Source organism: Homarus americanus, unplaced genomic scaffold, assembly GCF_018991925.1.
Source record: "Homarus americanus isolate GMGI-L3 unplaced genomic scaffold, GMGI_Hamer_2.0 scaffold38749, whole genome shotgun sequence".
NCBI classification, from domain to species: Eukaryota; Metazoa; Arthropoda; class Malacostraca; order Decapoda; family Nephropidae; genus Homarus; species Homarus americanus.
In genome coordinates this window covers 33,628-60,000 of record NW_024752084.1, presented here as the reverse complement: position 1 = coordinate 60,000, position 26,373 = coordinate 33,628, and the positions used below count along the sequence as shown (strand labels likewise).

Here is a 26,373-nt window from a genome sequence, read left to right as displayed (position 1 = left end):
GGTCTCCTGTTTCTGTAGACCTGCTCGTCTATTTATCGCTCGAGGCTGACTTCTGTAATTAAGGGCTACTGGAGTGACCTAAGCTAAAATTAGATGACCTGAAGCTCCCGTTATAGGGAGTGAGTGTTGCCTCCCACCACTCTCAAGATGGCGTCCCGGGCCCCACCATTGTTCTAAGTCAGCGCCTCGACATGGATTAAGGCAATATGTGTCACGGAGTCGCTGGGTATTCACGCTACATCCATTCTAGATTCACCGGTCGTCCACGGCACATTGTCCGTGTCACGATGTTCCAAGGGCAGGAGGTACCTTGGAGGTGTTTTGTGTGGAGGTGTGACGGCTTCATCAAGAGGCTGTTTTACGGGTGGACACAGTGTGTGTGGTCCAGAGCAGGAGGCACGTAACTCATCTGTGGCACCACCACCTCCCAGCAGTGCCTAGGTTGCATTATGTACTAAAGACTGGCTGTTACACTTTGTGCAGAACATCTTCAACTCTGGGCAGCTTCAACTACACTACTGATACAAATAAAACTGTCTGAAGTCCTGAGATAATATGTTGTTTTCTTCTCTCTTTTAATGCTACTCTCCGGTAGCTCGTGTCATTCTGAAAATGTTGGACTTCGCTTCCTCTAATTTCATATGGATACTTTTTATTTCGCTACACATGAGCTTCTTTTATGGTCTTTAATTTCGAGTAAATAATCCTTTATTTTTCATCCATATCGGTCTGATACATCTATTTTCTTATCAATTATTCCGTAAAACATTTCCATTTGTCACATTTACTAATCCCCTTAAAAAATCTTTTCTCTCACTCCTAAATCTGTGTAAGAATTTCTGTCTTCAGGGCCCCAGGTCCCTGTGAAACCATCAGTCATCACCCGCTATGGATACCTGTGAAAAACTTCCTCCATCGAATCATCCGTCTTTCACGCCCCGGATCCTTGTGAAAAACGTTTGGTAATTGATTCTGGCGACCCAGTTAGTGTGACCAATCAGGCTTGGCGGCCAGCATGATGGAGGTGACGGGCCTAAAATAGATTTTCCCCTACCCATTGGGATTTCCCCCCCGTCATGCTCTAATGGTCGCTGGTTATTATATCCTTATGCTGTTGTTTATATATATATATATATATATATATATATATATATATATATATATATATATATATATATATATATATATATATATATATATATATATATATTTATTTATTTATTTATTTATTTATTTATTTATTTATAATTAGACTCGTTTTTATTATACATTATTCAATTTTTTTTTTAATTCAAAGAACAATTTGTTTTATTTATGTCTTTAAGTGTTGAAGTTAAGTGCTGTTTTATTGTTACTAAATATATGACAATGTCTGAAATAAGTGAAACACACACACACACACACACACACACACACGCACATTGGCCGGTACACCCTGCCAGGTTGGCTAATCACACTTGAGGTAAAATTAATGCCTCACCTGCTTCAGTAGACGCCCGGGGCTCCTCCTCTCCCTCTCTCCCTCCCTCTCATCCCATCTCCTCTCACTCAAACTCTCATCCCTCCCTCTCATCTCGTCCCTTCCCTCTCACCTTCTCCCCTCTCTCTCACCTCCTACCCTCCCTATCACCCTTTCTTCTCACCTTCCTGCCCCCTCACGATTCACATAATGGACAAAAAAAAGGGACACTCCTGAAATTATACATCTTACCTTTCTGATGGTCTACCCTACCCTACCCCCCACCCCACCCCCTCTGTTCACGATGAGTTAGTGGGCAATCCTCATCCTCCCCCCTTCCTTTACCTGCCGCCCCCTTCCTCCTTCCTTCCACATATGAGTTAATGGGTTACCTCATCTTTCCCACTCCTACTCCTCCTCATCCTTCTTCCCTCGTTCCTCTCCTTCCCCCTTCACTTGTCCCTCTTCTATTTTCTCTTTCTCCTTCCACTCCCCTCTCCTTTATTCTTCCTTTCTCCCAACTCTCTTTCCCTCCCTCTCTTCTTCCCTTCTTCTCATCCCATTCTCCTCTCCTTCCACCCTCCCTCCCGTCCCCCTACTTTACCTCTTAATGTTCTCCCCCTCCCCTTCCTCCCCTTTCCTATCCTATCCCCTCCCCTCCCGTTAATAGGATTACAAAGAGAGATCGGGGATTACTGGGATACATGTCATACAGGGCATCACCTGGGCACCTCCACTAATCCCTGCCACACCGGGATTACTTCACTTGAAAAAGCGATGTAATAGATAAAGATTAGGACCTAAGAAACTAATAGATAGATAAGATATTGTTGAATAGATAAAGAGTGTTTGGTCAAGTCCTGGGTGTTGGTCAAGTCCTGGGTGTTGGTCAGTCTGGGTGTTGTCAAGTCCTGGGTGTTAATCAAGTCCTGGGTGTTGGTCAAGTCCTGGGTGTTATCAGGTCCTGGTGCTTGGTCAAGTCCTGGGTGTTTGGTCAAGTCCTGGGTGTTGGTCAAGTCCTGGGTGTTTGGTCAAGTCCTGGGTGTTGGTCAAGTCCTGGGTGCTTGGTCAAGTCTTGGGTGTTGGCCAAGTCCTGGGTGTTAGTCCTGGGTGTTGGTCAAGTCCTGGGTGAGTTCCTGGGTGCAGTCCTGGGTGTTGGTCAAGTCAGTGTTGGTCAAGTCCTGGGTGTTAGGTCAGTCAAGTCCTGGGTGTTGGTCAGAGTCCTGGGTGTTGGTCCAAAGTCCTGGGTGTTGGTCAAGTCCTGGGTGTTGGAGTCCTGGAAAGTCCTGGGTGTTGGTCAAGTCCTGTGTTGGTCCTGGGTGTTGGTCAAGTCCTGGGTGTTAAGTCCTGATGTTGGCCAAGTCCTGAGTGTTGGCCTCTGATTTGGTCAAGTCTGGGTGTTGGTCACCTGTGTTGGTCCCCTGTGTTGGTCAAGTCCTGATGTTGGTCAAGTCCTGGGTGTTGGTCCAAGTCCTGTGTTTGGTCAAGTCCTGGGTGTTGGTCAAGTCCTGGGTGTTGGTCAAGTCCTGGGCGTGGTCTTGGAGGGGGGGATATCCTTTTTTCCTCGCCGTCTGTAAGAATGTCAGGCGTCTTTGGGTTCCTATAGAGCGGGGCGGTGTGAGGGAAGAGGTTTATAGGCTGTAGGAAGGGCATAGGTCGCTTAAACTCCGTGGGGTGGGGGTAAAGAGGGGGTGAAGGAGAGAGAAAATAAGGGATGAAAGGGTAGGAGGAGAAAGGAGTTCGAGAGCGGGGTGGAGGGGCGTTTAAGCTCCTGGAGAAGGGGAGAGGAGGAGAGAGAGAGAGTGGGATGAGGGGAGGAGAGAGGGAGAGAGAGAGAGAGGCGAGGGGAGGGGAGGGGAAAGAGAGAGAATAAGAAAGGATAGAGAGACGAGGGGGAGGGGAGGGGTCACACTCTATACCTATTCAATGTGTTACACGGATACTAAGGCTCAGGCCCGCTGCTGTGTGTGTCACCTGGTCCTCAAAAGATCTTTATGGTTATCGATTTTTTTCTCCCTGATACGGTTGAAGAAAGAGGGAGAAAGAGGAGGAGGAAAAAGGAGAGACAAGGGGAGGGAGAGAAAAAAGAAAGAGAGAAAGAGAGGGGTACATAAAAACACAAAAAGGAGAAAGGGGCGAAAATAAGAGAATGAAAGAGAAAAAAGAGAAATAGGGAGAAAAAGAGAGAAAACGAGAGAAAAAATAAAGAGGGAGAGAAAAAAGAGAGATTAAAAAAAGTGACTTGGTCGTGGAAAGAAACAAACAAGAGAAGATCAAACTCCCTAAAGAATATAGACACTGTAGTTATCACGTCGCCATAAAGGTAAACATCGTCTCTTGTTGATGGAGTTGTGACGATGACTTACGATTCACTAACTTAACTTCTTTACTCCATCTCGTCTTCATCCTAATTCTCATAAACCGATAATTATTCTCTTCTTTCTCATTTATCTTACCTAATCTCTTTATCATCCTTATTTTTATTCACTCTTTTATTCACTCTCTTCACTCTGGTTCATTTCTTTATTACACTATCTCTCATTCACCTTGTTTTATCTCCTTAGTGTTTATTCATTATTATTTTTCATCGTGTTTCTCATTGTTGTCTCTCCTCTCCATCTCACCTTCCGTGCCTCTCACTTCCTGTCTCATCTCTCCTTTCTCACTCTACTAACCGATCTCTCCCCTCCTCCCTCTCCCCTCCTCCCTCTCCTCTTCCCCCTGGCCCACCCTAATCACTGCGTACTTCTACCCCACCATCCCCCTGCTATGAAGTCTCTTAATATTACAGATAAAACAGTCTTCAATCGTCTACCCCGCCCACCACCATCACCAGGGGCGTGTTGCAAGGGCCCCGCTTTACAACAGCTGGTTTGTAAGCCCCGGCAAGGGTACTTCCATTCCGGTACAGGTTGCCAATCTATATTCAAAGGATGAGTTAGTCGTTCGTAAGACAACAACAACAAAAAAGAAGTGACTGGTAAATGTTGCACATCGAGATCGCTGGTTCGCGCATGCCACATGACGCCGCGACTACCAGCTGACGCAAGCTTTACCTCCACTTCGTCTCGTTCTGTATATCATCGTTGGGTATTCTTCATGAGTCTCTGAGTGATGGATGTGAGTTTCGAACGGTGTATTGTGATTCAGATGGCCCGGAGTTTAATCCGAGGAGATGATGCTATGGGGAGCGTATATTAGCGATCACTGTTAGGGTTGACGCACATTAATTTAGGTAATTGTTTCCCCTTACCTTAATGAGGCGGCGCGGCGGACTCCGGCAGTGTCACCCAATCGTTCACTTTACCCTAATGGGGGTGACATCCCTGCACGAGTGCATCACATTGTTTTATTTGTCCTAATTGGCTGGTGACCCTAAGGGGAGGGGAGGGCAGTATACCACCCTATACTTTCTCTTCCCTTAATGGGGTGACCCTGGGGAAATATCACCCTTACCTCCCTGATCAAACTGTCAACATGTGGTAGAGATTTTAAAATTGTCTTCAGCACAAAATGTGTGTATCATGTCACAAATAAATCTATCATTCATCTCGTAGGATAACAACAATGACTGCAACTAAAGCGTATGTACGCCATAGTGATTTCAACGAAAATATAAGTACTAATCCTTAATCAAACTTTACACAAGTAACTGGTAACTACACTGTGCTCGAAAGGTCTCCGGAACTATTACACTTGCAGGGGAAGTCAGCAGACAGTAGGCAGGGACCCAGTCTACACTCGGTACGTTGGTGACTTCAACCGGATCGTTAGGAGTCCTTGTGGGCTGCCCGGTGGGGATGTGTTACCACCTAATGACGGCGCTGGGCGTAGGTGGACCCCGGGCCAAGTGGACCATTATCGAATCAATGATTCCAGTTAGGACATGACGCTCGGGCTGTCCATTGTACAGCTGCTCTGGATACTGGGGAGAACGTGTTCTCTCTCTCTCTCTCTCAATCCCCCCTTCCAGCTCCATGACCTCTGTTGTCGTCCAGGAGGGGGGAGGAAGACGTGCTGGTCCGGGTGACACAGGGAGGGTGATTGATGTAATGACTCTCCTGCTGGTGCTATTGTGGCCACGACCCCCCCCCCTTAGAGGCGACAATCAGTCAGAGACGAAAAAAGACATAGACAGAGAGAGAAAGACAACACAATAGACAGACAGAGGGGGGGACTATGTGTCAACAAAGAATCCTTCCCCTTGCCCCAGGCTTCCCTCCCTCCTTCTCTCTCTATCTCCCTCCCTCCCTCCTTCCCTCACTCACTCACTCACTCACTCACTACCTCAATAATGTCACCCCTGACACGCTGGGAAAGCCGAACACTGTTTTTGTCCGCTAGCAAATAATTCTTAGCTAGAGCCTCAAGGACACGCTGTAATAATCTCCCTTCAGTTAATCTCAACATTAAATTTCTAATGCATCCTCACCGGACTCACCAAACACCCTCCTCGCTGCCGCTGTCGAACACAAGGGCTCATCACCACCCTATTGCAGCCAATTCACGTGTATTATTCTACGCGGGAAATGCGTATCTGAAGATTAAATATCCAACTACGCAAAATTCAGAGACAATATTGTATAAGATAAAACTTTACTTATTTCAATAGTTATTTTGCTAAGTAATTTGTTAAATACGAAACAATTTTCTTTTATCATATCTTCCTGCTGCTGTTTGATATTTTCCAGTACAGTCTTTTGTATTCCTCTATTATAATGACTGATATATATCGTACAATCTCGGTTATATAATGTTTAAATTAATCAATGTCTCTCCATAACTCTTTACTTAGTCTCAATATTATTCTTCGCGTAATCACCTCAATGGCACATTAAACATTTGGTACATGGGTCGGGTCGGGTCGGATCGGGTCGGGTCGGGTCTTGTCGGGTCGGGTCGGGTCGGGTCGGGTCGGGTCGGGTCGGTTAGGGTTAGGTTGGGTTAGGTAAGGTTATATGTTAAATTAGGTTAGGTAGGCCAGGTTAACTTTAAAGTGTTAATCTTAAGGCGAGATAAGCTGTGGTAATAATCTTCACGTGATCCTAAATCTCATCTACTGATCACCACAGGAAGAGACGAAAGAAGCTTTATTGTTGAATATCTCCCCCGATGCGCCGTCCCTCTTGTCAACTTCAATTAAAACCCGGATGTTGTGAAATGTTTAAAGGATATTGTGATATAGAACAAGAACCACCCGTGACAGGGAGTTTCGCACAGTGGATAGAGTCAGCTTTAACACTCAAGCTCTTAAAATAAGCTTGAAAGTTTGTAATTAAGTTTATATCTCATCCCAAGGTCTTTGTTGTTTAGTTCAGGAAGTTCTCATCTCCTGTTTGTAAAAACTGTCGATCTAATTTCTCTATTCTGTCGTTGAGATAATCAGAACATTTCCTCTACTGGTTGTGGTGTCGGAACACTTTTAGTCTACATATCTGAACAGTACAGTCCCCTCCTACTAGTCACTGTATCACAATATCGAAATTCTTCCTCGTTTTCTTATCACATTTACATAACCAGTCCCGTCGGCGTTGATACAGGAATACAGCACCCAGACCTTACCTAGATGTTGGGATATTTGAAGAAGAAAAAATATGTACAAAAACCAAACTCGTCCCGGTCTTTAACCACCTGTTGTCGATCCCTGCCCAACAAAACAGTCTCGTTATTATTGTTGTCATATCTTAACACTCAGACGTACATGACTACCAATTCGACTATGATGACCGCCATGTTCTCTTGTTCCGTCACCACAAACGAGACCAAGTATGAAAGAACTCGGGTATTACTGCCTTCTTGTGTGTTTGTTCTCTCTCTTTCTTACCTTCCTCGTCGCTGGAACATCTGGACTTCCCTCCCCCCCTCCCTCTCTTCCTACTGTGCCTCCCTCCTGCCCTTCCTCACTACCTCCCTCCCTCTTCCCTTGCCTTCCCTTCTGTGCACTCCGCTCCACCTCCACCAATCGTACCCCCCCCATGCTCTCAACCCCTTTTTAATGTTTCCACCAGTCCTCCCCCCACTCCCACCTCCCCCATCATAGCTTTACCCCCCAGCACCATCTTAGCACAACCCCTTCGCCCCATCATTATCTACTATCGTCACCCCCACAGCATTACCTCTCCCCAGTCATTGGCCCGGGGTCGTCCAGGTCCTCCCCACCCCATGAACCAGAGAGGTCATATATTCTCATATATTGTCCCCTCCCTCCTCCCTACCCTCCCACCTCCTTCCTCCCTCCCTTCTATCCACCCCTCCCCTCCTCCCTCCTACCCTCCCACCTCCTTCCTCCTCCCTTCTATCACCCTCCTCCTTCCCTCCTTCCCTCTTCTTTCCTCCCTCCCTCTATCACCCTCTTCCTCTCACCCTTCCTTCTATTTCCGTTCTCCATATCTCTCTTTACCTCTTTCCTATTACTCCTTCCTTCCCTGTCTCCTCCCCATCCCCTTCTATCATCCTTCTTCCTTTTTTTTCTCTCCTGTTGCTCATCTTTCTTTTTTTCCCACATCTCTCTCTCTCTCTCTCTCTCTCTCTCTCTCTCTCTCTCTCTCTCTCTCTCTAATATCCCACTCTTCCCCTGTCCCCTAATTATCGTGTATTCCCCTTCTCCCTTCCTTTCCAGCATCTTGTTATTGTTACACTCGTTTTTATTCTCCACCCCACTTCCCTCTCCTCTTCCTCCCTTTTGTTCTTCTGCTTCACACTCTCCCACCCACTCCTCTCTCTCTCTCTCTCTTTCTCCTTCCCCTCTCACCCCTCCTCAGTAACTCCACCTTATTCTTACTTTCGCATCATTTCTACTTTTCCATTTTCTTCACTCTTGTTCTTCTTCTGTTTACACCTCCCTCCTCCTTCCTCTCCTTTCCTCTCAGCCCCATTCCCTTCATTAGCAGAAGGGAATGGGTGCTCTCTTCCTCCCTTCCCCATTCCCCCCCTTGCATCCCCTCTACATCTTCCCCCTCCTCTTCCTCATTTCTCCCCTACCCCATTCCACCCCCCTCTTCCCCTCATTCCTATCATCCCATCCCCCCCTCCTTCCTTCCTCCCGTTCTCTCTTCCTACCTCTCCTTTCCTTCTGTCCCTCTTCCCTCTCCTCTATTCCATCACCCTGCCCCCTCTCTTCCCCCCCCCCTTCATTAGCGAAAGGGGGAGGAGGGCAGAAGAGGAAGGAGGATTGCGTGTTATTTTCTTGGGTTTGAGTGTAAGAGTTCGTGCGGAAGCCAAAAGGTATCCTGGAAGCCATCTTTAACCCAGGACAAGGCAATAGTTCATGCTCTCTCTCTCTCTCTCTCTCTCTCTCTCTCTCTCTCCTCTCTCCTCTCTCTCTCTCTCTCTCTCTCTCTCTCTCTCTCTCTCTCTCTCGTCACAGTGGTTTTGCCTTAGTTTAACACACTGGAAGGGTGTGTGTCTTGAGTGTGTCTTGAGGATCCGCTTTAAGTGTTTGTGGTGGTGAGGAGCGAGAGAGAGAGATACAGAGAGATATAAAGGAGATGAGAAAGACAGGGAGATGAAAGAGAAGAATAAGGCGGAGAAGAAGGGTGAAAAGACGATCAGGGAGAACCTGTCAGGGGATCATGTGTCAGTTGTGTCACTAACGGAGCTCCTTTTGCTAGGGAGAGAGAGAGAGAGAGAGAGTATAACTACATAGTAATACTGTATAATATCCCAACTGTAATCGACAACTCATGTTCCAGATCATTATGTATATTAACCATGTATTTATGTATCCTCTTCCTCACGCATACACACAGTCATACACACTCACACAGTCATACACACCCACACAGTCATACACACTCACACAGTCATACACACTCACACAGTCATACACACCCACACAGTCATACACACTCACACAGTCATACACACCCACACAGTCATACACACTCACACAGTCATACACACCCACACAGTCATACACACCCACACACAGTCATACACACCCACAGGTGTACACACTCACACAGTCACATACACACCCACAGTCATGCACACCACACACACAGTCATACACACCCCACCCCAGATCACACACTCACACAGTCATACACACTCACACAGTCATACACACACTCACACAGTCGTACACACCCACACAGTCATACACATCCACACAGTCATACACACTCACTGTGATCATACACACCCACACAGTCATACACACTTTCTCACACAGTCATACACACTCACACAGTCCCCACCCCACCCACACAGTCATACACACTCACACAGTCATACACACTCACACAGTCATACACACCCACACAGTCATACACACCCACACAGTCATACACACCCACACAGTCATACACACTCACACAGTCATACACACTCACACACAGTGCCACCTCACACAGTCATGCCACACCCACACAGTCATACACATCCACACAGTCCTTACACACCCCACCTGATCTACACACTCACACAGTCATACACACCCACACAGTCATACACACACACACACACACACAGTCTTGCACATACACAGTCATACACACACAGTCACACACACACACACACGCACATACAGTCGTACACATGCACACAATCACACACACACACACAGTTTTACACATACACACAGTCATACCCACACACAGTCATACATTCGCAGTCATACACACACACAGTCTTACACATACACACAGTCATACACAGTCATACACACACACAGTCATACACATACACAGTCTTACACCCACGCAGCCATACATTCACACAGTCATACACCCAAACAGTCTTACACACACACACACAGTCTTATACACACAGTCATATACATACAGTCATACACACACACAAACAGGCTCACTCATAACATTAAACCTTCCCATGTGTATGAAAACAAGAACCTCGACATGTAAACAAGATCCTTATGTGTAAACAAGACCCCCACATGTAATTAAGACCCTCCAAGCGTACACAAAACCCCAACGTATACAACCCCCCTCAAGGCACCCCCCTCAGTTACCGTACACCGCCACCATCAACCATCCTCCTACGGTAGCCGCTCGACGCTCACCACAATTTATGATTAACTAAGAAAAAATAATAATAATGATAATAATGTACAGCGTGTAATCCTCGTCTTCTTTTATTAAAACTTCTTAATAAATTACATGTTGGGTGAGCCCCGAGCGGGGTTCATCAGCCTCGTTAAGACGAACAACGACGTAGTCTGGTACAACCTCCCATGTAAACAGTTTGTTATTTCCCTGTTAATTGTACAATATTTCGTATTCACAGCAGCTGTTGGTGGGAATTATCATACGCGCGTTTGGTGTTTACAAAATGATGATGTATCTTGGTTTAGTCATGGTCTTGCATTTGCAGAGGTTCCGCCGTTGCCCACGTTGGCCATCGATAATATATGTATCCACGTACAATAATGTACAAGGCCTGTTTGTAAGTTATCTGGCGGAGAAAGACTTACCGTAGTGTTAAACAAACGGAGACAGATAGTGGCTGAATGTTAATCTCCCACCGGACACATCGTCTCGAAATGGCTAATGGTGGGAAAATACCACGAACGGGTGCTGCTGTTGTTATTATTATTATTATTATTATTATTAGTAGTAGTAGTAGTAGTAGTAGTACTTTTTTTCAATACCGACCAAGGTCCCCCCCCCCCACCCTCCCTCCGCCCTCTCCTCTCCCATCCTCTTCACTCCCAGGTGGGTGGCGGGAAGGGAGAGAGGGAGGTATCGGCATCTGTACGTTCATTAGTCTTACAAATCCTTAACTCATTACCAAGTTGTTATGTCCTGCAAATCATCTTACATCGATAAAAAATATATTGTTATCCTTATTTTTTCTCTATTTTTCTTCTTTCTCTTCCCGTCCTCATCTCTTTTTTCTCTTCTTCCTCTCCTCCTCCTCCTCCTCCTCCTCCTCTTTCCTCATATCTCTGAGTCTCATCTTTATAATACTTGGTGTATAATGTCTTACAAATTCTCGTCTTGTTTTATAATAATAATAATAATAATAATAATAATAATAACGGCACCCTCTTCTCTCCTGGCCCTTCCTCCACACTGCTTTCTCCTCTTCCTCCTCTTTTTTCATGTTCCTCCTATCACAATAATTCCTCCTTGTCCTCCTCCTCTTCCTCTTCCACCATCACCTTCTGGTTGATGTACTTATCGAGTCTTCCTCTTACACTACGTTATTGTACAGCTTCCTCTTCACTCCCTCTTACCTCTCCTCTTTATACTTTCCTTCGTCATCAATTATCCCTCTCTCCCTCTCCTTCCCCCCTTTCCTCCTTCCTGCTGAGGGATAAGGGGGAAATTAAGTTTAAGGAGGGAGAGTTGGGGGGTTGATGAAGGACTCAACCCCTCCCCCTCCCCCCTCCCCCCAACATTGCTCCCATACACCCTATATTTTTTTTCCCAATGACCCACCCATACATCCTCTTTGCCGTGGGGGGTTGGAGGGGGAGGGAGACCTATAATACCCGCCCCTCTCCTTTACCTTTCCTCGTTACCTTTTCCCTTCACCAATCCCTCCCTTCCTTCCCTCCTACCCTCCCATCCTTCCCTCCCACCCTCCTTCCTTCCTCCTTCCTTCCCTCCTGCCCTCCTTCCTTCCCTCCTGCCCTCCCTTCCTTCCTCCCCACCCTCCCATCCTTCCCTCCCACCCTTCCTTCCTTCCCTCCTGCCCTCCCTTCCTTCCCTCCTACCCTCCCTTTCCTCCCTACCCTCCTTCCTTCCTCCCTACCCCCCATCCTTCCCTCCTGCCCTCCCATCCTTCCCTCCTGCCCTCCCTTCCTTCCCTCCCACCCTCCCATCCTTCCCTCCTGCCCTCCTTCCTTCCCTCCCTACCCTCCCTTCCTTCCCTCCCACCCTCCCTTCCTTCCCTCCTACCCTCCCACCCTCCCTTCCTTCCCTCCTGCCCTCCCTTCCTTCCTCCTACCCTCCCATCCTTCCCACCTACCCTCCTTTCCCTCTCTCCCTACCCCATTTCCCTCCCACCCTCCTTCCTTCCCTCCTGCCTCCTTCCTTCCTCCACCCCCATGGTCTTTCCACTGTTCCATTAAGGGAGTCATTAGGATGGGTGCTGGGCCAAATACAATTACTACATCAACTTCTCGCGTCCAATGGCAACCTGAGACTGTAGTTAATGGGGTAGTTCAGGTCGTTAATGGCGAGGTAGTCTAGGTCGTTAATGACGAGGTAGTCTTAGTCGTTAATGGGGTAGCGGTAGTTCAGGTCATTAATGGGGTAGTAGTAGTTCAGGTCGTTAATGGGGTAGCGGTAGTTCAGGTCGAGAATGTGGTAGTGGTAATCCAAGACGTTAATGGGATAGTGGTAGTTCAGGTCGTTAATGGGGTAGTGGTAATCCAAGTCGTTAATGGGATAGTGGTAGTTCAGGTCGTTAATGGGGTAGTGGTAATCCAAGTCGTTTATAGGGTAGTGGTAGTTCATGTCGTTAATGGGGTAGTGGTAATCCAAGTCGTTTATAGGGTAGTGGTAGTTCATGTCGTTAATGAGGTAGTGGTAATCCAAGTCGTTCATAGGGTAGTGGTAGTTCATGTTGTTAATGGGGTAGTTTAATGGCCGCCTTGTTCCATCCCATCACTTCATATCTACTACATCATCTTGGTATCTATCTATCTATCTATCTATCTATCTATCTATCTATCTATCTATCTATCTATCAATCTACAGGGGGACAGACAGTACATGTACCCCCTGGCGGTAACATCTGGAGGTCACAGCTGTCTTGACCATAACCTCCGGATGTCCTCCTGACCCTTGACCTCTGACCTTTCACCACTGCCCCAACCTTCCGTCCACACCCTCCGTCTTAGCCTATACCTCTCCACCACCCCAGTCTCTCTCTCTCTCTCTCTCTCTCTCTCTCTCTCTCTCTCTCTCTCTCTCTCTCTCCATCACCACGTCTTTCTCCACCATTCCTGCTCCTCTCTCCATCACTCCTTCCCCACCCCCTCCCTCTGCACCACCCTCCTCCCTTTACCCCTCCAAGCTCCCCCTCCCCCCTCTTCACCGGAGACAATATGGCCTCCCTAGCTAATTCGATTACGTCAACCGCGGGATGGATCACTTTTAATTACGGTGGTCGAGTGAAGGTAGTGAGGAGGAGGAAGAGGAAGAAGAGAGATGATAATGCTGAGGAGGAGAAGGAGGAGGAGGAAGAGAGAGATGATGATGAGGAAGAGAAGGAGGAAGAGGAAGAGAAGTAAAAAAATAAGAGAAAGAGGAAGACGATAAGACAAAAAAGAGAAGTTGAAAGAAGAAGGGAAGGAGGAGGAGGAGGAGGAGGAGGAGGAGGAGTTGGAGGTGGAGGAGAAGGAGGAGAAGTAGGAGGTGAAGGAGGAGGAGAAAGAGGAGGAGGAGGAAAAGGAGGAGGAGGAGGAGGAGAAGTAGGAGGTGGAGGCGAAAGAGGAGAAGGAGGGGGATAAAGGTAAATATTTCAAGACAATGTTCCCAATTAAGGTGTGTCAAGGTTCACTGCCCCCACGTGTCGTCCAGGTGGAAGGTGATAGTGAGTGACGCAGTGGTTTATGGACTGACTGACTGACTGACTGACTGACTGAAGCGCCATATGGAACTCAGATTCTTGGACATCGTCTGAACTTCATATCTCTGAGTGAGGGAGTGAAGGAGAGAGAGATATCGTGAGGGAGGGAGGAGAGGTAGAAGGAGATAAGGAGGGAGGAAAGTTCGTGATGGAGGGATGGAGGAAAGAAGGTAGTCAAGAGTATATGAACACATCCAAACAACAACAGGTGAAAATGAGGGGATGGGATGTGTGGTGGTGAAGTTGGGGAGGACAAGGCAGGTGGTGGTGGGGAGGGCGGGACACGAACCAGCAGGTGGTGGTGGTGGGGAGGGCGGGACGCGAGCCAGCAGGTGGTGGTGGTGGGGAGGGCGGGACGCGAGCCTGCAACACGCCACGGGCACCAACAATAGCATCAGCTGTGGTAAGGTCATATCCTATGAAGCTGTTCTTCATCTCCTCAGTAGTGGCAGCGAGTGTTGTGTCATGTCTGATAACTTCATCATCTCCTCCTCTCACCACAAACCTTACAACTCAGATCTTTAAAAGTATATTATACACCACTGACGTAACGTGCAAATAGCCACCGAGTATTAGAAAACTCGTCCACTGAACACGAACACACACTTACTGATCAATACCTGAAGAAAAAAAACGGACGTACAGTACATCAATCAACTTATAAAAAATTCTATCTTTGGCGAACATTAATAAACCACGTCTATTTCCAAACCATTAAGCCAGGTATATATGTTATTTTCGCTCTCTGTTTTGTCTCTCTCTAGCTATTTATCTCTCCATGTCTCTCTCTCATTACCGCAACTCGTTAAGGGATGACCCCCGAGGGCCCCAATATTACCGAGACTGTGTAAGACCTGGGCGACGCAAACATGTAAACCCGTCCTCAATCGATGCCTCCCAATTATACAAGTCGGCCACCCGCGGCGGACAGCAGGACCCGCACCGCAGCTGTCGCGCCCAAATCGTAACCCCTGGAGCTGCAGCAGCAAGCCAGCGGCATACACAGACACAGCTGCCACCCATGATAGCAGCAACAGAAAAAACAAAAGAATCGAAATTACTGTATGTGTAACACCACAACACAACCATTTAATAGCAGCAGCTGTAGAAGGTAATGACAACAGCGACATGAGCAGCAACAGCAAGTATGGGGTCATTAAACTACACAACGGAAACGGCAGTAAAAACAGTAGCTTTAATAATTAACAGTATATGCAGCAGTACCTGAGATGAGAGAAACAGTAACCTGACCTGAAGCAGCAAAATCAAGAAATGAGAGTAACAGCATCGACAGCATCAACAACAGCAGCAGCATTAATAACATCAATGACAGCAGGACATAACTACAGCAAAAACAGCTACAATAATAAAACCAACACAACAGCTGTAGAGTGACAAAGCAACATCAACCTTCATCTGTCGTTCTTGTACGTTCATCTCTCAGGACACAAACATCAACACGGTACATTATCCCGTGTGATCCACCTCAGTCTCTCACCAAGTGTGGGTTTATTAAGGTTGTGGCCCTTTGTCTGTACTATGCAACACTGAACATGGAATTATAAGCCCTTTACTATTAATATGTATATAGCTATTCATTTAACGTTTATTATTATCTACATAAGTAATATATTTGTTTAGATATTTCATTAATTATCATACTATGATTATTCTTTTTTTTACTTCTACTTTATCACTTATTTTGTGTTTTCTCTACCCATTTATTGACTCTTTTTTCTATCCATTGCTTGCTTACGTTGTTGATTATGTTATTGACCGTCTTTCTTGGTCGGCAAATTAATTTATTCTCCATTATTGGTCCAAATATCGATTTATGGAGTGGTGGAGGAGGGGTGGGAATGGAGGGGTGGTGGAGGAGGGGTGGGAATGGAGGGGTGGTGGAGAACAGAGAAGAGGAGGAGAAAGAAAGAGGGAGAACGAACGGGAAGAAGGGAGAAAGAAAGGGGGGAAATGAGAGAAGGGATATAAAGGAAAGGAAGCAGGGGACGAAGATAAAGAGGAGGGAAAATACGAAGATACGAAGGGAGAGAAGAGGAGGAAAGGAAGGACAAGATGATAAGCAGAGGAAAGGAAGGAGAACATGGGAAGCAGAGGAAAGGAGGAAGAGAACAGAGGGAATGAGGAGGAAGAGGGGTACGTAAGGAACATAGGGGAGAGAAGGAAGAGTGGAGGGGCGGCAGATGTGTTTTCAGCAGCTGGGAGTGACGAGGATCACAGTAATTATTCCCGGGATGAGCTGCTCCCCCTCACCTCTGTGTGTGTGTGTGTGTGTGTGTGTGTGTGTGTGTGTGTGTGTTTGTGTGTGTGTGTGTGTGTGTGCTTGACAATAACTAGAATCCAACAGTTTTATCCATTATCTATCCACCACCATCTAACCATGGATGTAAACATTTGTCACGGAGGCAACCATCTGTTTTCCGCCTCACCGCACATGACTTGGTCTATCCACTCGCCACAGTCGCATCCACCGCCGCAACTTTCGGGTCTACCGCAGGGGGTCATGTTGGGATCGCATCCGCAGGTGGTGGCTGCGGCCGTGCTCTAAATTATCAGCTGCGACGACTGCGGTGTGTGTCTAAAATTCTGACTGTGCACGATTTCGGTTTAACGTGCAAACATATATTACTTGTATAAACAAATGGCTGACAAGTGGACTAAGAAAATGAGCTTAGAAGAAGATGGGAAAAAATGCACTAGTTGTCTGGCTTCATCCGGGTGGAGGGACAGGAGATAGTGTACACCCATCCTCTAGGTAAAACACACACATACACACGCGCGCGCACGCACACACACACACACACACACACACACACATACACACACACACATACAGTATCCCCTCGTGCAGTGATCAAGAGACACATAAGAGATACCTTAAGTACTTCTCCATCTTCACACTTCCCCAGCTCCTCCATTCTCGTCTCGTTACACATTTCATATTCTCTCTCTCTCTCTCTCTCTCTCTCTCTCTCTCTCTCTCTCTCTCTCTCCCCGTCCACAACACCTTCTACCAAAAAATAACACTTAGGTATTATCATTAACCTTCAACCTCATTAAACCACCATTACATTATCCCGATAACCTTAAAATACAAAAATATACTCATGAATTTGTTACGGATATAAAAACACAAGAAATATATTATACGCGTCTATCTCATAACTCAGAACCCCATTAAGTTAGTAAATATTTATGGACTCGGGGGAAATCTTTTGGGGTGGATGTGACGTGTTCTGGTGGGGAGGTGAAGTGACCTTGGTCCCTTTGAGCTGAGCGTCACGGCAGTAGGAGGGGATGTGTAGCCTCTAATTGTCCGGAACAAGAGTGGGTATTAGAGTGAGAGCTAGAGTGGATATTAGAGTAGTGTAGAGAGAGAATTAAAGTAGTGTTAAGACTAGATATGGAAGTAATATTAGATCAGGTATTTGAGTAAAGCAGGTAGTGTACAAGGGCAGGTACTAAGGGGGTATTAGAGTAGATATTTGACCAGGTATTAGAGCAGATGTTAGAATAAGCAACAAGAACACTTATTCACAGGGTGGGTGTACAAGAGGTACCTCAGCTAAACACTGTGATCTTCATTATGATAGCGTCAGCCCCCCCCCCTCCCCCCATTACCTTCCTGGGGACGACTTTATTTTGGAAATGTTGTATCGTGTCTCTTTTTATTTCGTTATTATGTTATTATTCACTACTTTTACTCATTTACTGGAACTTCTCAATCTTTATTACCTTATTTATAAAACATTTTTATTTTCACGAGTATATGAATTTTCTGTTTCTGTGTAAGATCGTAGTGGTTCAGGTAGATGCCTTGACCCATCCTCTCAACCACGCACGCACGCACGCACGCACGCGCACACACGACCAAATGAACTTCGCATTATGAACGCCCCTCAAGGCTTCTCAGAACACATCCCTCTTCGCTGAGTTAATATGAGGCTCTGTTGCTTGTCACGGCAGTCCTCCAGCACATTCCCATCGTCTCTTGATCATTGTTTGTGATCATTACGATGGAGGGAGCAGTCCGTCTTGGCGAGTAGCAGCTGTAAGGAGACGATGTGGGGACATAGCGGAAATTGGCAGGATATTTAGTGCCTCTTGGCGGGTGAAGTAGCGGGTTTTGACGTCTCGTAGCGGGTGTTGACGTCTCGTAGCGGGTGTTGACGTCTCGTAGCGGGTGTTCGTGTCTTATAGTGGGTGTTGGCGTCTCGTAGCGAGAACGGGCGCTACTATTATCATCAATCACAGATAATTACCCTCTTGGGGGATGTCCTGCAATTTGGTCCCCCACACACTACGAGAAGCCAATGGGGTCATCCACCAGCCCCTCCCCTCCCCTCCCCTCCCGTCTATTGCCCTGTTTCATCCCCTTCCTCCCACTTCTCTGCCTCTCCCTTACCTCCCCTTTCCCTGTATCTTCCCTTACATCACCTTCCCTCTCCCCTCCGCTACCTCCCATTTCTCCCCCTCCTCTCTCCTACTTCCTCTTCTTTCCCTTCCCCGGCAAAACCCTACCCCTTCTCCTCTCCCGATTCTATCTTTTTCCTACCCTCCTCCCATCTTCCTCGTCTACTCCTCCTCTTTCCATCTCTTTCATGCATTTCCTCCTCTACTTCTCCTCTTCCTCTTGCTCCACCCCCATCCCTTAGTCCTCTACCCTTCCTCGCCATCCATTTCCATTACCAACTCCTCCTCCCCCTCCTCGCTCCTCTTCTCTCTTCCCTTCAATCTCTCTATTTAGTTACCATTTATCTCTCCTCCTCGGTGGACACATTCCTTCGGTGCGTTAAGACCTGTGAGCCACCCCAGCCACCCCAGCATGACTCACAATGTCTGTCCCCAAGTAAACTAAACCACTGACTCTCCCCCAGCTCCCCACCACATAGCTCTCCCCCACCCTCCCTCACCCCAGCTTCTCCCTCACCCAGTTCCCTCTTCTCCCTTCCTAGTACTCCCCTATACTCTCCTTCCCTCTTCCCCTCCCCCCTTAAGTTTCCTCAACACTCCCCAGACTTCCTCAAACCAGCCAGCTTCCCCTACCTTCCCTACTGCTGTTCCCTCATTTTCTCTTCCCTCAACTCCCCACAGCCTCTCACTCCCTCCCTCCCTCCCATCTCATTCCATACTCCCTAGCCTCTCACTCCCAGCCAGCTCCATCCGTCATCTCCCTGGAAAACATTCTCAAAGTAGTGTCCTTCGAGGAATCATTAGAGAGGAAAAATAGGAGGAGGAGGAGGGTGAGTGGCCTGGAACACTCTTTTGCCCCGATTGAACGAGACAACGAAGGGGAGACGGTGTTATGAGCGAAGATCTCGGGATGGTGAAGGTGTTCCCCGTCCATATGAACTACGTTAGGCTCCTACCGTGTATGTGAGATAGAGACAGACACAGAAAGACAGAGATACATACAGATAGATAGAGTCAGACACATAAACAGACAGACACACAAACTTAAATGACAGAAAGACAGACAGGCAGGCAGACAGACAGACAGACAGACCAAGATATGAACAGATAAACAAACATACAGAGGGCAAAGCATGAAAGAGAGAGAGAGAGAGAGAGGCCACTAAAACAATAATCTCTCCCTAAAGCCACAATGAACAAACAAATGTTGCTGGGAAAATGATGTTGAAATTACCTACGACTTAAAACGCATAAATTCATCTCAATATGAAATACTCACGAAATTGGTGGGAGAGAGGAAGAACGGGGACTTGGGGGGGGGAGGGTAGGGAAGGGAGTGAACTATACTCGTAAAGTATATCGAAGTATACTGTTGAATATACCCCTGTCTGTGTTAAAGTACTTCCAACCACCTCATTTTTGTTTTGTCCGTGTGAGTTGTGTTAATAAAGGCGAATGGGGATAACTGCACGGTAGTAGATGTGATGGTGCGTGGTAATTGCGGTGGTTATCTCCTATCCCCCATGTCCTGCTTTTGCCTATAGCCTTTCGCCCCATGCCCTGCTTGTCAGTCTTCCCCCTATGTCTTTACTTTAGCCTGTAACCTTCCCTCCCCCATGTCCTGCTTGTAGCCTGTAACCTTCCTCCCCCATGTCCTGCTTGTTGCTGTAGCCTTCTCCCCATGTCCCTTGCCTGTAGCCTTCGCCCCATGCCCTGCTTGTAGTCTTCCTCCCCTATGTCTTACTTGTAGCCTGTAACCCTGCTCCTTTCTGCTTGTGCCTGTAGCCTTCCTCCCCCCATGTCCTGCTTTTTGCCTGTAGCCTTTCGCCCCATGCCCTGCTTGTAGTCTTCCTCCCCTATGTCTTACTTGTAGCCTGTAACTCCTCCCCCATCCTGCTTGTAGCCTGTAACCTTCCCTCCCCATGTCCCTTTGCTTGTAACCTTCCTCCCCCATGTCCTGCTTTGCCAGCACCCCATGTGCCAGCCTGTAGCCTTCCTCCCCCATGTCCTGCTTGTTGCCTGTAGCCTTCCTCCCCCATGTCCTGCTTTTTGCCTGTAGCCTTTCGCCCCATGTCCTGCTGTAGTCTTCCTCCCCTATGTCTTCCTAGCCTTTCACCCCATGTCCTGCTTGTTGCCTGTAGCCTTCCTCCCCATGTCCTGCTTGTTGCCTGTAGCCTTCCCCCCATGTCCCTGCTTTTTGCCTGTAGCCTTTCGCCCCATGTCCTGCTTTGTAGTCTTCCTCCCCTATGTCTTACTTGTAGCCTGTAGCCTTTCACCCCATGTCCTGCTTGTTGCCTGTAGCCTCCTCCCCCATGTCCTGTAGCCTTAACCTTCCTCCCCCATGTCCTGCTTTTTGCCTCAGCCGCCCATGAAGTCTTCTCCCTATGTTTACTTGTAGCCTGTAGCCCATGTCCTGCCAGCCTTCCTCCCCCATGTCCTGCTTGTTGCCTGTAGCCTTCCTCCCATGTCCTGTTTGTAGCCTGTAACCTTCCAGTCCCCTCCTCCCCATGTCCTGCTTGTGGCTTGTAACCTTCCTCCCCCATGTCCTGCTTGTAGCTTGTAACCCTCCCCCATGTCTGCTTGTAGCCTTAACCTTCCTCCCCCATGTCCTGCTTGTTGCCTGTAGCCTCTCCCCCATGTCCTGCTTGTGGCTTGTAACCTTCCTCCCCATGTCCTGCTGTGGCTTGTAACCTTCCTCCCCCATGTCCTGCTTGCAGCCTGTGCCCTCCTCCCCATGTCCTGCTTGTTGCCTGTAGCCTTCCTCCCCATGTCCTGCTTGTAGCTTGTACCTTCCTATGTCCTGTTGCCCTTTCGCCCCATGCCCTCTTGTAGTCTTCCCTATGTCTTACTTGTAGCCTGTAGCCTCCCCATGTCCTGCTTGTAGCCTGTAACCTTCCTCCCCCCATGTGCTTGTTGCCTGTAGCCTTCCTCCCCCATGTCCTGCTTGTTGCCTGTAACCTTCCTCCCCATGTCCTGCTTTTTTGCCTGTAGCCTCCCCATGTCCTGCTTTGTAGTCTTCCTCCCCTATGTCTTACTTGTAGCCTGTAACCTTCCTCCCCATGTCCTGCTTGTAGCCTGCCTTCCTCCCCCATGTCCCTGTTTGTTGCCTGTAACCTTCCTCCCCCATGTCCTGCTTGCCTGTAGCCTTTGCCCCATGTCCGCTTGTAGTCTTCCTCCCCTATGTCTTACTTGTAGCCTGTAGCCTTCCTCCCCCATGTCCTGCTGTAGCCTGTAACCTTCCTCCCCATGTGCTTGTTGCCTGTAACCTTCCTCCCCCATGTCCTGCTTTTTTGCCAGCCTTTCGCCCCATGCCCTGCTTGTAGTCTTCCTCCCTATGTCTTCTTGTAGCCTGCAGCCTTTCAACCCATGTCCTGCTTGTAGCCTGTAGCCTTCCTCCCCCCATGTCCTGCTTGTAGCCTATTGCCTTTCACCCCCATTTTAAGTCCCCCTTCATCACTCCTCATCACCACCTCCACCCTCACCACTTTCACCACCACCCTCAACCAGCACCATCACTGTCACCATCAACCATCCTCACCATCATCACCCACACCATTACCACTCTTACCCACAACATCACCACTGTCGCCACCAGCCTTACCCACACCACCCTCACTACCCACACCACCCTCACTACCCACACCACCCACACCATCCTCACTACCCTCACCACCCTCACTACCCTCACCACTACCCTCACCACCCTCACTACCCTCACCACTACCATCACTCCTAAACTTCTTTCTTTCCCATCCTGGTCATCAAAAAGGACCTCTACGCTGGCTTCACAACACTCCCCTCCTCACACACTATATAATCTGCCTCTGTCGGGTGTCGTTCACTAGTTGCCGCTGGACACTGACGACGATACGACCCACGAGACTGACGAGGTGGAACCAAAGTTTGCCCTCCGTTGATCTCAGCGTTTTGGTGTGAGGAAGGAGAAGGAGAGGAGGGAGAATAAAGAGAGGAGGGAAAAGGATGAGGAGAGGAGCAGATGGATAATAAAGGGAGGGGGAAAGAAGGAGGAGAAATAGAATGGGAGAGTGGAAAAAGAAGAAGTTGGAGATGACCGAACAAAGAAAGAAGGAAGGAAATAGTTATTTATATAAATAAGGAGGAAGGGAAACAGGAGAACGAACAAGAAGAGGAAGAATAGGAAGAACAAGAGGAGAGAGAGAGAGAGAGAGAGAGAGAGAGAGAGAGAGAGAGAGAGAGAGAGAGAGAGAGAAGGGGGGCGGATGGAGGAAGAGTGTTAGAGGAGGGAGAGAGAGAGAGTGGTGGTAGTTACCTCACAGTGGACGTCTACAATTTATAACTTTGGCGACCTTTTGTTGTCCTGGTCGGCTTTACGTTCGCATTTCACAGGTAAATGGTCGTGTTTATTAGGTAGTTCCCGCCGTGTTATTCTTCCTATAAGTTTGTCTATGATTCACTTCGATGTGGGATTTATTGTTGAGCCGTTAGAACTCTCTCCATCAGAAGGCGAAGAAGAGATTAGATCGTTCATAGAGAAAAATATGGTGTGGTTACGAGTAAACATCTATACCAAGTAAGAGTACACAGAGGTAGAAGGAAGCGAAACTATCATTATCAGACTATGAGATTAATCCGTCATAAAAAGGTTCATGTTTTCCCAGCAACGTCATACCGTGAATACCAGTGGAAAAAAGTGGAAATAAAAAGTTCGGTGGACCATGAGTGAGCCCCGTATAGTAGCTCAGCGTGTTATGAGGGACGCATCTGTGGGAATCTGGCCTCGTCTGGTCTCACCTGGCCTCGTTCAGTTTCACCTGGGTTGTGTTTACCTGGTAATTAAGCTATCTTAAACCAATGCTAATCCAGAAGCCTCGCTGTTTATAATACCGGTAGCACCGAGAAAGTTTGTGTTCTTAAAGACGTATAATCGTTTTACAGCTCCAATAATCTTCCTCGTGCTGCCGTAATGACATAAACAATGTCATTATGTTCTATTAACAGCCATTGGAATCTTGATTATTTAAGAGCCCCGGGAAAGCCATAAAATGCTACTGGGGAATTATTTCATGAAGTAGACTGGAACGGAGTTAGATTCTTCTTCACGGGATACTAATGTCCCTTTCTTACATCGTCCCTTACCATATGCTTGTGTTCTGAGGTGAACGACACATCTGAGGAATTATTCCACGCAGCAGACTGTTAGATCGTTTTTCACGGAGCATTGAAGTCCTCCCTGGGAGCATTCCTCGCCACTGTTGGTTCCTTCGCCCTCCTGTGTTTTGACGTGTGGTCGGGGAGGCCTCATCCACGCTTTGTTGTAGAGGAGCGTCGGCCACACACCTGAGTACCTGAGCTCCCCTGACGTATTGTTGTGTAAAGTCCTCCACCGCCTCTTGATGTGTTGTTGGTAGTCTGACAGGGGAAGTCCTGATTTAGAAAAGATATAGAGCTATTTCTGGACGTCTGCTGCATCTGTGATGCGAGGATTGGCAAGTTCTTGGTAGACAATTAGAAGCGAATATATAGAAGTGATCCCATGATCATGTGACCTGGATGACTTCTTAAGAGAAAATCTGTCAAGGTTTTTTTCCATATAACACTGAGTTTTTCTTGTAAATATGTTTTTGCCACAAATCCACTAACTACCAAAACAAAAACAAATGAAGAAATTATTCTGCAAACATTAATTCCTTGCGTGTTTTTCCATATTCAGCCTCTGTAACGTAAGTACCAGGAAGACAAGAAAGTTCATCGATGCATTTTATGGGCAGATCAGGGTTTGGTTTCCTCGGACCATTCACTCTTGTTTCTTTGATCAGCTCAAGGGTGGATTTTTCTGAGCCGTTCAGTAGTGGGCAGGTAAGCCGTAAGGGTGTGGGCAGGGCATCAGCGGGTGCTGGAGGAGACACAGTGAGGCAACGGGGCCTGACGACCCTGGGGTGACGCCTCCACAATACACCGGAAAATGTGATGGAGACGATCGACCCTCGACTGGTGGATGCTGCTAAGGCGAAATATGTCGTCCCCTTGTTATGTCCTTTACGTCATTCCCTCCTTTTCATACAACTGTTTTCTTCACTTCAAGAGGCCACGTGAGCCAGTCTACAGTTACTCTCCCAAACATATCTTTTGCTCCTACGTTTCTGCAAAACTAGTTTACTGTGTCACAAAAGAGACTTTAGAGGCCACATACGTTAGGTATCAGGAGAGGGTGGTGGTGGGTGTAGGACTGCCAGAAAGGTAGAGGGAAATGGGTAAGGTGAAAGACGATACCCTTCGAGGTACGTGAAAGAGGATTAGTGGGCAACAGGTCAGCGGCCGATACCGATTTTTTTAGTGGGTCAGGATTCTTCTTTGTGGCCGAGTGTTGGAGGAGGAGCCCAGAGACCCTCACCTCCTGTAACCTGAGTCGATCTCAGGGTGTTATCTGTGATCTCAAGCTGTAACTCGGGTTGTAGAGGGTTATCTTGACCAAGGATCATGGGGGAGTAGGGGTTGGAGTGTAAGTTTGACTGTTGTACTGGTCCGCCTCTGATAATAAGTTCAGCTCAGATATCCTGGTTACTGATTAACAATGGCATAACTGATACGTGTATAGTAAAGCAGCTACCAAATAGGGAGGTACTACCGCCTGGGAAGATAATGGAAGCATAATGTATTGTCTAATGGTAGACCCTGCTGCCATATGGCATCACGAAAATTGTGACCAAGTCCCAGGTTGCTGATCTGACTTTCTACCTCATCTACACACAATTGCAGGTCTCAATTGTTTCTCTTACTTTGACAACACAACATACATATATTGTTTCTCACTTTTGATGTTTTTTTTCAATTTTGTATTTCTTTATTATTATTATTATTATTATTATTATTATTATTATTATTATTATTATTATTATTATTATTATTATTATTATTATTATTATTATTATTATTATTATTATTATTACAGGGTAACGATGGGCGTTATTTTGTACATCTATCTATTTGTTGCATGTGTAGTGTGCACGTAGGCTTAAATATCGATGCAAGAACGGTTTATGTTAGGCGTGTGGGCGGAGGGGGGGGGAGGTGAAATACATAAGAACATAAGAAAATAAAGCGTCTGCAATAGGCCGGTTGGCCTGTGCATGGCAGCTCGTGTCGGGAGGTACTACCACTCTATCATCCATGAATCTATCTAGCCTCCTTTTAAAACTTTCCAGCGTTTCAGCACTTACTACAAAGTTGCTAAGCTTGTTCCACTCGTCCACCACCCTATTTGTGAACCAGTTCCTTCCTATCTCCCTCCTAAACCTAAACTTCTCCAACTTAAATCCGTTGCTACGAGTCCTATCCTGCTCGGATATTATAAGAACTTTATCTATATCGCCCTTATTGATTCCTTTGACCCACTTAAATACTGTCACCGAAAGAGTTTTACGCATATTTATAACATCACTGTTTGCCCCTTGAGTAGATGGCAGGCGTAGGTAAAGGGGATAGGTGGTGATGGTGATAGTGGGAGGGCAGGTGGTGGTGCAGGAGGGTGGGAGGACAGGCCGGCGTAAGTGGGAGGGGATCATCCAGCTTGGAGAGGTAGAGACTCGCGTGCCAGACCACCCCGCCTCTAGCGTCCAGTTTCACGCCAGATGCTGAACTCGGCTGTCAGGTCGTCAATACTCGGTGGCCACACAGTGTAAAATATCCCTCCAGCCAGACCTTATGGCAACTTGAGACGCCAAACATATGTTCCTCTAGCCGGTAGGGGTTATTCTTCTTATGCATTTTTTTTTTCGCGAGCGTTATATTACCTGATGTTTATTTGTCTTTGGTAAAAATGGACGGGAATTAGCAGTGAATAATTAAGGCTTCCGATTATTTTTGTACGCCAACGTGACCATTAATACTCTCTCTCTCTCTCTCTCTCTCTCTCTCTCTCTCTCTCTCTCTCTCTCTCTCTCTCTCTCAAGGAATTTTTT

General features: G+C 47.2%; 1 protein-coding gene across 1 annotated transcript in view; it reads left to right on the top strand.

The window, feature by feature from the left end:
- Positions 1–26,373, top strand: part of LOC121854933 (paramyosin-like) — a 54,052-nt gene that overhangs the window by 19,002 nt on the left and 8,677 nt on the right. The window lies entirely within an intron of this gene.